The sequence below is a fragment of the Apteryx mantelli genome, chromosome 13 (genome assembly GCF_036417845.1).
Source record: "Apteryx mantelli isolate bAptMan1 chromosome 13, bAptMan1.hap1, whole genome shotgun sequence".
NCBI lineage: Eukaryota > Metazoa > Chordata > Aves > Apterygiformes > Apterygidae > Apteryx > Apteryx mantelli.
The window spans coordinates 4,181,805-4,198,619 of NC_089990.1; the positions used below are offsets into that span (position 1 = coordinate 4,181,805).

At 39.6% G+C, this 16,815-nt stretch overlaps 1 long non-coding RNA gene across 1 annotated transcript in view; it reads left to right on the forward strand.

The window, feature by feature from the left end:
- Positions 1-16,815, forward strand: part of LOC136993244 (uncharacterized) — a 33,785-nt gene that overhangs the window by 478 nt on the left and 16,492 nt on the right. The window contains exon 2 of the long non-coding RNA XR_010885483.1: positions 218-341. This is a non-coding gene — a long non-coding RNA (uncharacterized lncRNA). The remainder of the gene's footprint in view (positions 1-217; positions 342-16,815) is intronic.

Sequence of the window (16,815 nt, forward strand, 5' to 3'; positions counted from 1 at the left end):
TGTTAGTCCTGGATGAGTCAGGCTCACGCACATGAGGTGTAGCATTACCGTAAGGAGGGTTTGTGCCCTCCTTTCACTTGTCAACAGTCATGTCTATTCCTGAGTGTTCTAATTCTAGTAACGTTTTAAACACTTGCACAGGGGAGTGGTCTAAATGAGCAAGATAGTTTAGGTTGGTGCATTACAATTCAGCTGAAGTTGATACTTATCTTCCTAGGTTTGTTAACGTGGAGACCAGAGAAGGTTTTTTCACATATTGAAGTGACTTTATGGATTTATGTTACGCACCGTTCTAACTTGTCAACTGGACCAGATCATAAACCAGTCTTTTCACAAAAACTGTAAGCCACTATTTCCATTATACACTTCTGTTTTTCACTATACTGCTTCTAATCTACAAGAAATAAGGCTTTTAAGTTTGAACATTTTAGGCATTATTATCCCTTCATTTAATCTCCCAAGGGACTCGAGAGCTGAGATGAAAAGGAACACAGGTTTCTGTAACCGTTATCTCACGCTCCCTCAGCTTGTAATAGACCACAAAAGTCCAATGCCTCACTGTTCTGCTGCTGTCAACACCTTACACTGAAAACCAATGGCAAAGCGTGTGCTTCCACCCCATCTAGTAACAGACTTGCATAAGGTAATAGGCCAAGGGGAAGACATCTCCAGCATGAATCTAAAAATCCCTACCTGCTGATAATCTGTATGGGCATCACTGATATGGAACTTGCTACTTTTTGTGCATAGGCACATTAAAAAATAAGTTGTTAGAAGGAATTACTCAGAAGTAAAATGCCTACTTAGGAGGTATATGCATCATGGCACTAGTCTCAGTGATAGGACTACTTTTCCTAAAGGCCAGAAGCCTATTATGGACTAAAAAGTTTGTGGTGAATACACTCAGACACCTTTGTTTTGTTGCAGAAGCTACCTAATAAATGGCTTCTGGAAAGCAGATTTTGCTGATGTTATGATTAAGGATGAGGAAAACCTCTCCTGAGAACTGTATTTGTTCCAGCTCCTAGCACTGAGTTTGTGTGACATCAGGCAAGTCACTTGACCCAAACTTTTCACAGGTGGTCCTTATAGTTTGCATTTTCAAAGCACTTGAGAACAGTATGGGGCTGATTTTCAGAAGCACTAATCATTCATTGTTGTAATTGAGATGAATGATAGGAGCTTTGAGGATCAAATGCTAAATAGTGTTAGGAGCTCATGCTGTGTCGTAACAGGAAATCTCAGTTTGGGCACTATGTTAGCGCATCATTTATCCCCACTGTTTTCGTGGGAATCTAACACTGCCTCAAGGGTTTATGGAGATACATTTATTAATGTCTGTAGAACACAGACTGTTAAAAGAGCGCAGTAGAAAAGCAGAAGGGAATCCATTCAGTAAGCATTATGCAGTATTCATACAGTGAAGAAAGTATCTTTTAGGGAACAGTATCATGATATATCTAAAGCTGTACTAATGCAGACATGCAAGAGTTTTCTGTGGCTGCCTGCAAAAGGGGATTCCAACAGACAAGTCCTGTTTCAGTTTGCAAAAATTAGTTATAAGATTCTCTGATATTTCTGTTACAGACATCTGCTCAGTATGATTTATTTGCTGTTGTTCACTGGTGCATTAGAGGACTGAAGTAACTGTTTTCCTTCAGATGAAGCTTTTTTTTTTTGAACTTAAACTAGTTTAGAATTTCAAGATGTTTATCACTTGCCATTTCTTAATTGCCTTATAGTTGCAGACTTAACTGAAGCCAAAATATTAAGTATTACATTTAAAATCTGATAGAAGGTGTACTCATAATTATTGATCTAAAAAAAATGTGGTTTAAGATTATCTACAAAGGAATCTGATTTAATTATAATGGAACTGTTGTTCTAGTCCCTTTCCTTCATATACCTAATTAACTTTATTAGAGGTTTATAGCATAGGTATAGCTTTCTGAATAAGACAGTACTGATACTCTACACAGCTTCAGTTGCTCTACATTAAAGCATATATTCAGAGTGGTAGTAGTGGTCTGTGCTATCCCCTGGCCAGTGTTGGTGTCTTCCAAGAAGAATATAGTACTTTTCTTCTCCATAAGCGTGGAGACCTATCTGCCACTTACCTTAGTTCTATGACATTAACTTTTGTATTTAGCCTTTTTCAGTTGATTTCTAACTTTTAAAACATACCATTATTTTGGCGCAGGAGAATATACCCTTGCAAGGAAATGTTTGCTCATGGCACGTCTCATTTCAGTTCAAAGTTACAGTTACTGTAGAATTGCACTTTTTCCTTTCCAGGGTATAAAATTGGCTGTAAAGTCACTACAATAAGGCACACTATAGAAAACAAAATCCATTTGTTGCTGAAGCTACCTTTCTTTTCTCATTATTGTTTCAGAAGCCTTCCATGAATTAGTTACAGCTCGCCAGTTTTACTGTTAAACCACAAACTTCATTATAACACTGAGGATCTAACAGCATTCTAGATAGAATAAAATTTGGGATCAGTGTTCATGTCAAAAGCTAAGCTTAAAAAAGTGCTTGACAAAGTAAAATTTAAGTGTGAAGCTATAACAAAAACACTCTTTAGGGGATCACTGCCAGCACCTGGGCACCTAACTTACAGCACTAAAAGTTCCGTGTTTAATAAGCACCAACACAGATAATGCTTCAAGTCAGTTCTTATTCTAGAAATACCACTTCTGATCCCCTGCTAGCCTCATCCCTGATGGGATGCTGCCATCTCTGTTTTATAATTCTGAGAAAAGAGTACAAAGACTTATAATTCTGATTTACTATCATTCCCTTGTTCTCAGATAGGTTACTTGAGGACAGGTGATACTTTTGAGAGCCATGATGTCAGTGATGTGCTGCAGTTATTAACACTCCCAGCAAACTTGCAGGGGTACTGCATTTTTCCTCCTAGCACATACAAGTTCTCATTATTAGAAAGGTTCACGGAACCATTGGAGTACTTCCTCTGCTCTTAGGAGAAACTATTCAGTTGTGTTAGACACCACTACAAAAGCAACTTTCCTACAAATGTAATTTTCTTACATTTTGTATTTAATAACTAGCATAATCTATTAGCTTAGTAATTAGAAACCAAGAACCCTCCCCCCCACACACACACTGTGATACACTTACCAGACAGAAGCAGCTTCTTGTTTCAAAATCCCTACTGTATATAGGCAGCAGCTGTTTGCCATTGCCAAATTTATATGACCAGCCTCCAAATCACTGTGCTGAGGGTAGGTTTATATAACAGGCCCTTGCTAGGGAGGGTTGGCTAATTCAGTAGGGGAGGTGGTGTTTGTGCTTCTTTAGGTGGCTGGGGTATAGCTGTCTTGTGGAGAGGCTACTGGGCAGAATTATTAGCAGTTAGATGTTAATTTTTTTTTTTTAAGCTGGGTATAGAATAGTTTTCTTGAGTTTCTTTGTTCCCTGTAAGAATTTTTTTTCCTGACCATGTTCACTATTTCCCATACCTATTTAAGGCTTTATCAACAGCAAATATCTTTGCTTAGGTAAAGGCTCCACTTAATTCTTTAATATAGCTTTAAGATTTCAGCAGTAGTGAGATGCTTTGGTTCTGTTTTGTGTTTTCCTGCTTGGCCATTACAGATACCTACTGTGAGTTCCCATAATGCTCTGTTTTGATAACTCCTATACATAATTGCTTCTGAGCCTTTAACTAGTGCAAAGGGTTGTGGGGGATTTCTAGCTTGTGGTCTATGTTTGTTTTTTCCCTTTGCATTTTCTTAGGCCTGCTTTGCAATCAACATCTCTGGGGCTTGTTTTCTAGCTGTGTATGGTTTTTTTTGTTCTGTCTTCAAGGCCAAACTGCTTTGTGCTTTGGGTGGGAAGGAGGAGGAAAAAAGTGTCTCTTAAACTGCAGAAGGTGTTTGTGCAGTAGTAAGGAGACTGTTTTTTTTGATTTTGGATGCTGGGGGTGAAGGGGGAGGCTGTTATTTTTTTCCCTTGAAGGCAGGAAGGTGCAAATATGGCCTCTTTAACCAGCCTCATCTATGGTGAGATCTCCCTCTCTGGAACCCAGGCTGCAGGAGATGCTTGCTGGTTGTTCAGATGGAGCGGCTGACAATATGGTGAGGCTTGGCTCTGTGGCTGAGCTGATCTAGTAAAGAGGTGCTGCTGGAAGATATAGTTTGGGGCTCTTTCTCTTTCCTGGCTTCTGCTATGCTGGCTTTAGTGCTTATCTGATACCACAATCATCTGACTCAAGGAGTTAAACTAGCAGAAAACTACTTATGTTCTTGTTATTAGTTACCTGAAAACAGAGAACTTGAACTTGTTGTGGTGTTAGAAGAAATGAGAGCATGTGATGAGCAGATGAGGGAGAAAGGTGCAACCATTTTGGTGGCAGTGAGCTGTTAAGAGAGACTCAGCAGAAGGCAGAACAAAATGTGAAAAGTGTAGGCTGCCAAAATCCGTTCCACAATAGTGCTTTGGCCTTTCCTGAGGGACCTGCTGCAAATGACTGGTTCTGGCAAATTAGAGCTACATCTTGTAGCTTGCACAGGCAAATACTATTCAAAATCAGAGTTTCTTTGCAGTCTGCTTGAAGTGGCTGAGCAGGTTTGAACTTTTAAAATAGCTAATACCCACTTCATTGAGCAAAGAGAACATACTGTGGGAATGTATTAACATATTAAATGGCTTGTACTGTAATATTTGAAAGCTGTATACATATGGGCTATCTCTGTTGGAAGTGCATTTTTAGTGGCTTGGGAAAAGATTTTCAAGTAGGCATGGTTATGATTCTTTCTTCTAAACTCATTAGCTCCCAGCTTATCTGCAAGCTTGTTCTAGCTGAGTTTCTATAGCTTTAATTGATAATAGGAAATAATGCTAAAATAAAAAGCTCATGCTTCTATGTTGCTCTGCTTTGAGGTAGTAAAGGAGCATAAATTTAGATGTTTCTCAGACTAGAAAAATAGTAACTTTGGAGACAATGGTACTTACAACATCATGTGCATATCTTTGAGATTAATCCAATGGATTCAGACAGGTAAGATGTATAGATAAGAATAATAGATTTAATTCCTACCTATACAGAATTTTATTATCTATGACTTTTTTGCTTAACTCCTTCAAAAGATTGGAGGATTATAAGCAATTAACTTATTTTCATCTCACTCCAAGGTATTCTTTCACCTTTCTGAAGTATCACTAGCCTCTAGTGCACTGGCTAGCTGCCTGTTAGGTATTCATTGGCCTAACTGGTTTTTAGTGTCTGTTTTGCTGGTGTTAATTGATGGCTTACCATGGATCAGCTTGGATCCATGTGCGGATCAGATGAACTTCTCAGTGTTTTCCAAACAGGTAAAGTCATTGTTCTGCTCTTGCGCCTCCTGAATGGTGGTTGCCACTTTTTCTAGTCCTTTTCCCCCCAATTTGCTTATTTCAGTCAAATGCAAAGCTCATGCAGTTAACTAGCTTATGGAGTTGAAAAAAAAAACGCTGAGTGCTTTCCCCACAATGTACCTATGATAAGATCTTAATTCATTTTTATGCCTTAGTTAAAAGTTATCCTTAAGTCTTGCTCTTAAGCCAAGTGTTTGTGATTTGGTGTCCAGAACATGGCTACAACATAATATGCATGAAGAAGTAAAAACAGACCTGTAATTCTTCTGTCTCCTATGTTGCGCTGGACATGGACATGCACTGATATTTGCTAAGAACTTCTAAGCATCCCTGCAAAGTGCTCACTAGATAAAATGTTTTTAGAGATCTGAAATATCTTTGTGGGACTTACCTTTACAAGATGTCCAGGTGCTCAGAAGAGATTCTGTTCTTGTCTGGCTGAACTGAACTAATCCATGGTTTACTGGAAGTAGATGTGTACAGTAGCTTTAGTATTTACTATGTTCTTGAAGTGGATCCACTGCTTTCTTGATGACTGCAGGGTGGTGCTGATATGTGAGGGTTTGTCCTTATCTCCAGCATGGGGAAGAAAAGAAGCACACCAGGAAAAGATCTTAGGAGCAAGTCCTGAGAGTACCCTTCAGTGGATGAAATGGACACTGAAATGAAAAAATACCACTCTTCCTGATAAGTTCATGGCTTGGATATTTATATTGCCTTTATGCTTGTAGCTACCGTCACAGAGCTGTGTCCTGTTGCATTAGATATCATACAGCTACAGGGTAAAGGTGATCCTTGCCTCAGGTGCTTGGACTTGCTTATCTTGTCAGATACAGTTACAGGCAGATGGTTACAAGGAACTGACACGCACATCTCAGCGTGAAGGGCATTTCTCTTGGCACTCTAGCTATTTAATCACTGTCAAGCTTTGTTTATTGGTTCTGCAGAATTTCAGAAGCCTAGTGAATGAGTACTGCATATATTTGTGAGACACTCCCCATGTGTGAGGGCTAGCATGGGAGAAAACAAAACATGCTTGTCTGAAAAAACAAAAGAAGTGATGAGGGCAGAGGAGGGTGTAGGAGAATGCATTTGGGAGGAATATGAATGGAATAAGTTCAAAGAAGGATGCAGCAGTGACAAACTTAAGCTGAGAGTTCTAGTTGTGTGCCAGGATGTTAGGAATAAAACTGCAAGAGGTAGCTGGGCTGTTGCCAGGGCCTTGTATCCAGACTGAATTGTCTGTAGCACTGGCATTCTGCTCCTGAATGCCAGTGGTAACTGGTGATCTGAAAAGAAACGAAGCTTGCAGGGAGCTCTGGGGTGCTTCAGAGTTTTGCTTGAGACTTCTGGGAACCCATGATTAGATGCAGTCATGATCTAGTCTTTGGGTAGAGGGGGCTGCTGTGAGATTCCCACCACAACATGGTCCAAATTGTCCCTGCCATGCTCTGTAACGCTACAGGGTGTTTGCTAGGCTCTCCTTATTGTCTTGGTTCACTTTTTGTTATGAACTGCTATGTTTCAACAGGAGCTAGACAGAATAAACTCTTCTGGGAGGATGTTATACAGGTTTGGCTAAGAATCCTTTTAACAGTTCAGTTTTAACTAATTTCAAGCTGTGATTTCAAAACACTCTTCTGCCCTGCTGTAGTGCAAATACTGGTGCTAACTTGCACCTTTTTGACAATCACTACTTCTGCAGCCTATAAGCTACTTTTTTAGGTGTCTAACTAAATACTACAAGTGTCCTGATTAGAAATGTAACCTAATGAAGATGCTACTTGAAGAGTTACTGCTACTGGAAGTGTATTTCCTTGAATTGAAGAAATCTATTGTGATGATGTCAACAGCAGGACTGCTAAATGCTGTTAAAGAAAACTTTTTTCTAACCACAAGCACATTATCACATCAGTCCTACTCTAAATATTGAAACACTGACTTTTTGAAAACAGTAACAGAAGTGTGAAGGAGAGACAAACCAGTACTGACTTCTGATAGGCACATCGCCAAAATTCATGAACATTGTTTGAGAGGATTAGATTTGCTGTAAAAGCACAAGTCAGAGTATGTTATGGTGAGGAATGAGGGAACAGATTAGAACTTTTGAAAGAGCACTACCTGGCACAGAAATAGTCAATTCCCTGGAACAAAAGAACTAAAACAGTGAGTGGAAGTGGCCAGCATCATCTTATTCAGACTGCAAGAGTTATTCCTTTGGGAAACATTACTGCTGTGTCCTGGCTAGTGGTGGGGAAAGCCAGTCTCTATATCTGATTATGGAGCCTCAGCGTATCATTACGGAGGATGTAAGTCATAACCTTGCTTTAACTGGCATAAGTGGCTGTGCTGTCCAGAAAGAAAGCTTACAGAAAAACGACACAGTTAAGAGGTAAATGATGGAGGTGTTACTGTGTATGACAGCGTGAAATAAGAACTACAGGATTCTTGGGGAAAGCATTTGGGTTCGTTGCTTAGGTTGTGGCTAGCTGTGCACCACAATGCATTTAGCAGATTGAACAAGCAATGTCAGCAGATCAGCAAGTAAGTAGCTAGAGGCCTGTCTGTAGTCCCCACATGCACTGAGGGTGTGAGTAACCTTATAAGTGAGAGGAGCAATGCAATTGCAGTGCCAGCTTGTAAATAGAAAAGGCAGTAACAAAAGCAATAAAGGTTGTAATAAAGAAGTAGAAATCAAGAGCTTTGGACTTCGCTGAGCTGCTGTAAGAAAGGAAGCTTGATGTCCACGATCAAACAGGTAATCCATTCTTGGGGGACGGCTGGCTCTTGATCAATAGGATAATGATTTGAGTAACTGATCTTGGTTGTTCTTATCCCATGCTTTAGTCCTTTCTTTGCTTTGGCAGAAAGGTGATCTGTCTCTATTCCTGCTGAAAGCATGGTACCTAAACTGTCAAATGGGGCATAGCAAGACTGTTGTTTGCTCAGAAAATGGTATGAAGATTTTCTCTAAACTATTAGTTCAGCTTTGTGGTGCTTCAAATTGAAGCATTTCATATGCTCTAGAACAATGAATGAGTTCTGCTTTAATGCCCATCTGTGCAACTCCCCTCCCCTAACTTTGCTATCACTGAAATTGCCAAAGGTGCAAGTGAGGAGTCCTCAAGAGCAGAGAAAAGTTTTGTTGCTAGAATTAGAACATTTACAGTTACTTATTTCCAACAACTGCTAGGCTGTACTAAGCTTTACTGCACAAAAATTACTGTCCTAGTTGAACCTTTCCTGCTTTTTCCTAATAAGTTTAAATGATAATTTAAAAAATGCCATTAAGAATGCCAGTTCTCTGTTCCCCCAAAATATGTATCTATTGGGAAAGAAGCAACTGTTTGAAACAAATAAAGCCTTGTCTGTGGTAAATGTTTCATTTACCTGGGAGAGAGCGTTTGCCTTGAAGGGCTGCCCAGCAAAATGGGCTAAGCAGTGGTGTGATGTTCCTTTTGCGTGTCACATCCTTTATTTTAACATTATTTAGCACATTTGGTTGAATCAAGCAGAAACTGCAGTCCCACCCCATCTGGCATTATCCATTCATTTTCAGTGTGACCTTCTATGCTGAAGGCAATTCACTGGTTACGTGCAGGCTTCATTTTTCCCTCTCTTCTTACATTTTGAGAGAGCATGCTGAATATGAAATTAATGAATTAGACTGAATAGTTCCCAGCTGAGAGGCTCTGTAGAGTGTTCAAAAGCTGTTGATGCTATAATCTTTTGGGCTAGTATTAACTAATGCAGGAGAGAGTAATTAAAAGTGGATATGCATAGACTTTAAAACCTGAATGTTTCCTCACCCTCCAAAGCTGCTCACCCGCAGGAGGCGATTCCTTCAGGGTAGGAGCAAAACCTAGTGGTACAAAATAGAGAACTGCAAGCCAGGAGCCTGGGTTTCTGCTCCTTGCTCTGCTTTGCTTTCTGGCAGAGGACTTCCAGTTTAGCTTCTCAGTGGTTTCTGTGGGAAGTTGATTTTTGTACAGCTTAAGTATTCACCTTCAAACATGGCCAAGCTACTTGGAAAGTATTTTTGACTGGTTGGCGACAGAAGCTAAAAAATGTTCAATTTCATTCCATGGGCTCCATCAAACTAAAGATACGGTTTTCCTCCCAGCAGGAGTTTGGCATAGCCTTGCTATGCTGCCAGGCAATGCAAAGGGCATTGCTAAGACTGCACCATGTTAGTACGGTGCAAATGTCCCAGCCAAGTCTAAACAAACAGCACAGTGGGAAGTGAAGGGGCTCTGTACCTTGCGACAGATTCTTCTTTTGGAGAATACTGCCCTGCACAGCCCTGTGCTTAAAGTACCGCTTGGGAAGCTCGTGCTTTGACAGAAGGGCTGTGAAGTAGGTGGTCTAAGGAAAGCCAGCCTTTCCTGTGTGGACATGATGACTTTGAAAGTGAATGTGGGTGGACTAGAGCCTCTCTTAGCAGAAGACTGTGTGCATCCTCCAGAAAGACTATGCGCATAGTCCTGTGTAGTTTTAGCAGTCCTGTTCAATATACTTTGCAGCTTCCTCAGCCAGTCTAAGTTCCTGCAGTGTGTGAATCTAGCCCTGTACTTTCCAAATAAAGTTGCAAAATGTTTTGTATTAAAATATTCTGCTGCTACATTGGTGGCTTGCTAAATCTGCATTTCAATACGTCTTTGCGTGGAGGGAGGGATGTTGACAGGCTTCTTTCATGAAGTTATTCTTACTATATTTTAAATGTGCTATATTTGTGAAGTAATTTATAACACTGCCTGAAATTAATGCAGTTTTATATGTACAAGAAGCAAAAATGTGCCAGAGTTCACTAAACAGTTTGATTCTGAAACCTTAATCAATGTGGTATATTTTGTTGATACGTTGTTTACCTTTCTATGGCATGCTGGGAATCTGAAGCTTTATTCAGTAGGGAATATTCTCAGGCCACCTGATAATAGAAATACCAAGGTTTTATTTACACAAGTTCCAACATGCTTTTCCTAATTATGTAGAAAAGTTAGTGTCTCTAATGCTAAAGTATGTTTCCTCTGGAGAACAAACTACTTATTGCCTTGATTTGAAAGTCTCTATATTTAGAGCAGGAAAGAGTCCAATATTTGCGTCCTCCCAGAATCTAATATCAACAAGGTGAAATCCCACTTGTTTTAGTGTTGCAAATTGGCTTGTACTCAGGGGGCATTACAGCCTGAAAGCTTTGTGGCTAGAAATGATGGATGGTTGTGCGATTGGATAAATTGTGTTCCTTTTGAGATAGATAAAATGCGGTGCTTGTTATTCTAAACATGTAATGCCCTTGTGCTAAGTAGGATACTGCCCCCTTTTTAGCTCCTCTTTCCTTATGACCACTATTTAAAGGTTGTGGGAGAACAAATGATGCGGGCAATTAAGACATGCAGAAACACAGCAAGTTTTAAGGCTGACTTTGTCTTTAGTGGACTCTCCTGACTTTCAGTATAGTTATAACAGATTGGCCAGGTCTGAAGGACTTTTACAAGTCTGAATCCAGTGGTCTAGAGAGCACATCTGGCACTGATAAATGTAGCAATATTAGCAGAAGGAAGTGAGTTTATGTCCCATGGCTGAGGAATGCAGTCCTCCATTAACTCAAATAACCACAGCAGTAATATCGGTTTAAGCATCTAGGCTCTGCATACCAATGTGATTTATTCTTTACTTCTCTTCCTTTGCTCCAATCTCTGATCTGAAGAGCAAATTCTTTGATGTTGAGAAAACTGGTAAAGAAATGGCTAACATGGAATTAGGACTTCAGTGTTAAGGATAACATATTGGAACCCCTATAATGCAAAAATAAGTATTTTATACATCTTTACTTTGGAAATTTTTGCTACATGGTATTAAGTAGTGGGCAGAGGAAAATGAAATCATTTATATGTAACAGATCATGTAAATTAAATAACTTAATTCTGCTATTTTATTGAATATAAGAAAACCCAAGCTGGAATGCATTCAACCTTTTGTGTAAGTTTTGTTTTAGTGTTTCAACTTATTGTTTCTGGAGTTGTTTGATGGATTATTGCAGAAAATTCAAGAAAAATCATAGGGGAAAAGTTGCATGGAAAACTTAAGCCTAGCTATTAGCAGTGAGTGTCTGACTTATGGCACAATGAATATGGGCAGAAGTAAGGTGCTGTTCCAAATAGCTGCATTCCAGCCAGCAAAGCTCTCTGCATAATTTGGAAGTGCTCGTTTCATCAAATGCTGCTTAGTAGAGAGGTCCCTCTTTTGCTACAAAGCTTTCAGGCTCACAAAATGCATGCAGAGGCATTAGCTAAGGAGTAGACTATTTTATTAGCCTAAAATTTTATTCATAAACTGTCTTGAATGCCAAATGAATAGTTAGAGCTGCCTGAAGTAATTGGTTAAGAAAAGTTTGTAGAAGAGATTGATAAAACCTTTCAGTTCTCAGTGGAAAAGTATGCAATAAGAGTTGTGCAAGACCTGTTAGTGTTTCCTCCTAGCTAGATTAGAAAGGAGCAGTTCTGCTAGAATACTTGTATTTCAGACACATCCAGCTGAGGTGAGCAGCGTTTCTGGTCCTTTCCACCGTTCGAGAATTCTTGCTGGCAGGAAGCAGGTGGTGGAAGTGTCACTTGCAGGCCAAGCCAGGAGCGATCAGAGCTTGGACAACTGAAATTAAGACCCTGCAAATGCTGATTCAGCATCTTATGCCAGCTGAGATTGTGTGGATTAATTCAAATGATTAATCAAGATGCTTGACTGAAGGAAAGGGAGGAACTTCAGAACTTAGTGAAATTCTAATGTGTTTCACTACTTTGTTTTCATGTCAAATTTGAATGTTTGGAAAAATCCTCAATTTTGTTATCTGATACAATCTGGTAAACCCTCCTATTGAACCAACCCACCCTGAGCCTGTGCATTACTGCTGTGCATATTTTGGCTACATGGTTGTATCTCAGGGAAATAGTTCTTGATGTGGCTAGAAAATATCATTTGCGGATGCTAGCAGGCATGCATATACCCTATGGAATTACTTATCTTTGCATTTCCAACCCCCCAGGAGCAAAAATAACACCATAGCATGAATCTACTCAGCAGATCAGTTATAAGACTTTACATATATGCAAATTTCAGTATTTAGCAGTTGCCATAGTCTGTAAATTACCCTAATATCTCATGGAAGGGAGGTGGATACAACATCCAAGAGGCTGTTTCTGCCTTGACTCCTGTAAGGGTAGGAGACACCATGTATGGTGTGGAAGTGAAGAAATTAGCTAGGGCCATGTTACCTCCTGATCCTGTAGGCTGACATGTTCAAAGAGTTAAAGAACATAGTTATTTAGAAACTGTAGCTTACGGACAATGCTATTTATTTTTGTATATACACTTACCTTTTATAGTATGCTTTACCTTAAAAGGTATTTTGAAAGTTCACTTAAAACTTAGCAAAATTTGAAATAAAGGATTAGAATTCCAGCTCAGGCAAACTGACATGGCTGAAAATTTAGCTTATCTATCACCAGCAAGGTATCTCTGCCTTGATGTTTAGAGAAGATACATTGGAACAGCCTTGAATACAGCTTCCCCCAACTGAAGCCATAAGTAGTAGTGTATTCCTGAGAATTAAAGGTCTGAAAGTAATTTTTAAAAATATTTATTCTTCCCTATAACTGTAACTTTTGGAGTTACTTCCTCCTATAACTTTGAACAGAAGTGCTATTTGCAACTATACAAAGGAGTCTGCAGAATCCAGCAGGAAGTTGTGTTTTGGAGTCAAGGGTGTTGTCTGCAAAGGAATCCTTCTCAAATCAAGACTGTTAGCTAAGGCACTTTTTTTAGCTGTTTAGGGACATTTATGTCAATAATAATGTATAACTCTTTTAATTTGTGTGCATTTTGTAGGTCTTAGGTTAACTTCTGAACCAGGTTCCCAGGATGTTTGGTCACTTAGTTAAGAATCCTAGTTAAACTTAATATGACCTTTAGTTCTGTGGAATGTTTTAATGACTTGTTTATGAAAGGTTTTTCCCTTTGTGTGAGGCATAAATAATTGTGTTGCACTTCCTGTTTCTTCTTCGTCAAAAAAGACTCCAGATGCATAGTTCTCATAAGAATACTGGAATATAAGATATACCCCTTTCTGGGAGATAAGCAGATGGGAATTGGGTAGTTAATCCTGCAGTACTGTGTTTTGTAAAGAAACAGGCTATAAACAGGGGTACTTCAAAATCCACGCTTAGCTTGCCACGCTTAATCTGTTGTAGCCTGACTGCCAACTGAAGATTGATACTGTTGATTTGTATTGCTGATTGGCTGTAACCTTTATGCATCTAATCAATAAGCTGAGGTCATTATAGCCTTTTATTTGCATTGATTAAAATTGGTTTCTAATAAAATTTTTATGGCAGGAAGGGCAAGGCTTATGGAGTTTATTTTGACCATATGGAAGGAAAATGGAAAAAAAAAGCAAAAACTTGGATATTCCTATCATAGGGTTTTGCTGTAAATTCAGTATGTGACTTAAGTAGAGATGGTAGGTAACAGTGTCACTAAAATGCTATGTCAGGTGGCTTTCAGCTTTCAAGAAAGAATAGTTGCATTCAGCAGAGGGGTAAAACATTTGAAATAGCTTCCTAAATGGCTTGGGGACTGAGAACCCAGGTGGTTCTTTCTGGTCCTTTAATTTGCTACCTCACTGTCTTGTATTAATGAAATACCAGAGTTATCCTTTCCTGTTCCCTTTGGACAAGGGCTCAGCTACCCATTTTATAAACCTTGAAGGGAATCCTATGAGGAGAGTAAATAGGGTTGTTGCTTTTTCTACAAGAGCATAGGATATTCCTGATACAGTTGGAAGTCAAAGGAGTCTTTTTGCCAACCTGTGCTGACAGTAAATGGGCTAATGTTCCCTTGTTACCTTTTCAAGTGGTGGTATGGATCCTGCTTGTGCACCAGGTCCCTTAAATCTTAGACAGCTGGTTTTCACTTCTGTGTGTATAAAGGTACATGTGTGTGAGTTTGAAGGCCTAGGGCCTAAAAAGGTAATGACATCCATGTACTAAGCTTCAGTCTGTGTGAATGTATTGGAAGAGATTCACCTGAGATTAAATGGAACTTGAAATAATGTTTAGCTGGGAAATGTATGGTGATCAGAATGAAGACAGTATCTGATAAGTTTCTTCAACATGGTGCTTTATTTTTATTATCAGATACTCAATGATTCTTCTGTGTACAATGTAGTATGTGCAGATGAGATTGCCAGATGGCACAAGACAAACTTGCATAGATCCTAGCAAAATAAATGACACTTCTTGCAGTGAAAGTCAACAACAAGCAGAAACACTTATTATGCATTGTTTTACGGTAATAGAATATTCACAAACATATAACAGATTCCAGGCGAATCTATTGCTGCCAGAGAAGGAGGTGCCAACATTTCAAAGCCTGACAAAATTTATATCCGAGGGTATTTAATTTTTCAATTCATCATTAAACGATAACTATAATAACTCAAGCTCTCATTTGCAGGAAGTTGTAACTTCTGTCTGTTCTTTGAATAGAAGCCCTCTAAACAGAGACATGGATAGAAGTGTCAGACATAAGGAAGGATATACATAACTGGAAAGAAGTATAGGTCATCTTGAAAAGCTGCCAGGACCTTAAATTAAAGAGATTAAAGAACTGAGATCCTTATTCCCTGGGCATCTGTACAGCATCAAAAGGCAGATTATATTGATTCTTCTGACTTTGAGAAAACATTTGCTCTTAATGATGAAGTGAGAATTTTTTTATTCTGAATTTTGGTACTTTAAGGAGCAGCATACATTATCACTTACATTATCACTTGATTGCACTTGCCAGGAAATTAATATGATGAAACCATTTAACATTGTACATACCAAGGGGGATACTTGCACAGTTCAGTTATAATCTGGGAAGGAGCAAAGTATTTTATATTAAAAGAAATCCAATATCAAATCATGCTTCTTAGCATGGATGGTGTGTGTGATAAGCTTGTGATTTTTAATTGCATAGCTTTTGAAAATTTTAAGAAATACTTGTGAGTAACTGCCAAGGTACTGTATTTGATAGTCTCCTCAAACACTTTAACCCCTTCCCCGTCCTCTCCCCGCCAGTGCATATGGAGATGTTGTGCTGTCAGTTGGCAGGGTGGACATGGTGTAAAGTAGCGCTGCATGGAGATGCTTGTGCCTCCCAGACAGCATGGCTTGAGAAGCAGAAGCTGGGCAAGACTGAAACCATTCTCCAAAAGGCAGGACCCTGAACTCCTGGGGAAAAGTGTAAGAATGAGACAACATGGTGGCTGATACCCTAGGGCCGGGGAGGCAGGAGTAGGAGCTAGGAGCCAGGCTGGGAGCACAGGAGAGGACTTGCTGCAGGCTCAGGTGGACTGTTTTTCAGTCAACCTCCAGCTGGCCTTGATATTCCTGTATATGCTGAGCAGTTCATGCTGCTTAAGCAACACTGACTCATGCAACCTCTTCTGTCTCAGTGTGTCATCCCATTGGGGAACTAACTCTCAGATATCTTTGAAGATATTCAGGGCAATAAAAGAGCCCTGAGACCCTTACATGTGACAGGACCCCAGAAACTGGAAGCAGGTTTTGTGGTAGGAGATGCTGTGTTGGAGACCTGATTAGGCATTTTTTATTTATTTATTTTTCCTGAGTCTGGTATCTTCCTAGTAATTAGTGTGTGGTCTTTACTGAAAGCCAATAGATGCTTTCTTACAGCAGGAATAAACACAGATATGCCTAAAGGCTTTTAGGTGAGATTAACAAGGATATGTAGGAGCATATAATGACATGCATGTGAGCAGTCTAGGGGGTCCCGGACTGCGGAGATGTGCTTGGGAGTACAAGCCACTGTTTGTAGTAGGTCAGTGTGGGAACCACAGCGCAAGCAAATAGCTTTTGGGAAGGATACCACTAGCAGGTGCAGCCAAGTGTCCTGCTGCAGTGGACAGATGGTGGTGATTCACTTCACAGATCAAAATAACCATCAGGGATGCAGGCATTATTTGAGATCTGTGTGCCAGTAACTAATATCTTAGGAGCAAATGACCAAGCAGCTGATCTTTGAATCTTGTTTAGGTACCTAAAGGTCAAGTGTCTCTAATGGGATTAAAAAAAAAAGCACCTAAGAACAGTGTGAATCTCTTGCTTTTTGAAACCAGACAGACTGGGTGCTTTTTAGTATATTAGTCTAGTAACCAGCTTGTGGTTTTTAGCAAGCTGCTATGGTCCTTTCCTGTGACTGTTGTAGCTCTTTGGAACAAAGTGGTGCTGCTTGACACTGTTCTCCTTGTCAGGGTCTGTCATTCCTTTGCTTCTGACGAAGTGATGTGAGCACAGAAACCGAGTGAGCCAGAATCATGGCACCAGCTGAGTGTTGTACTAGTGCCAGTCCAGCCAGCTAGGTAATATATAGCAT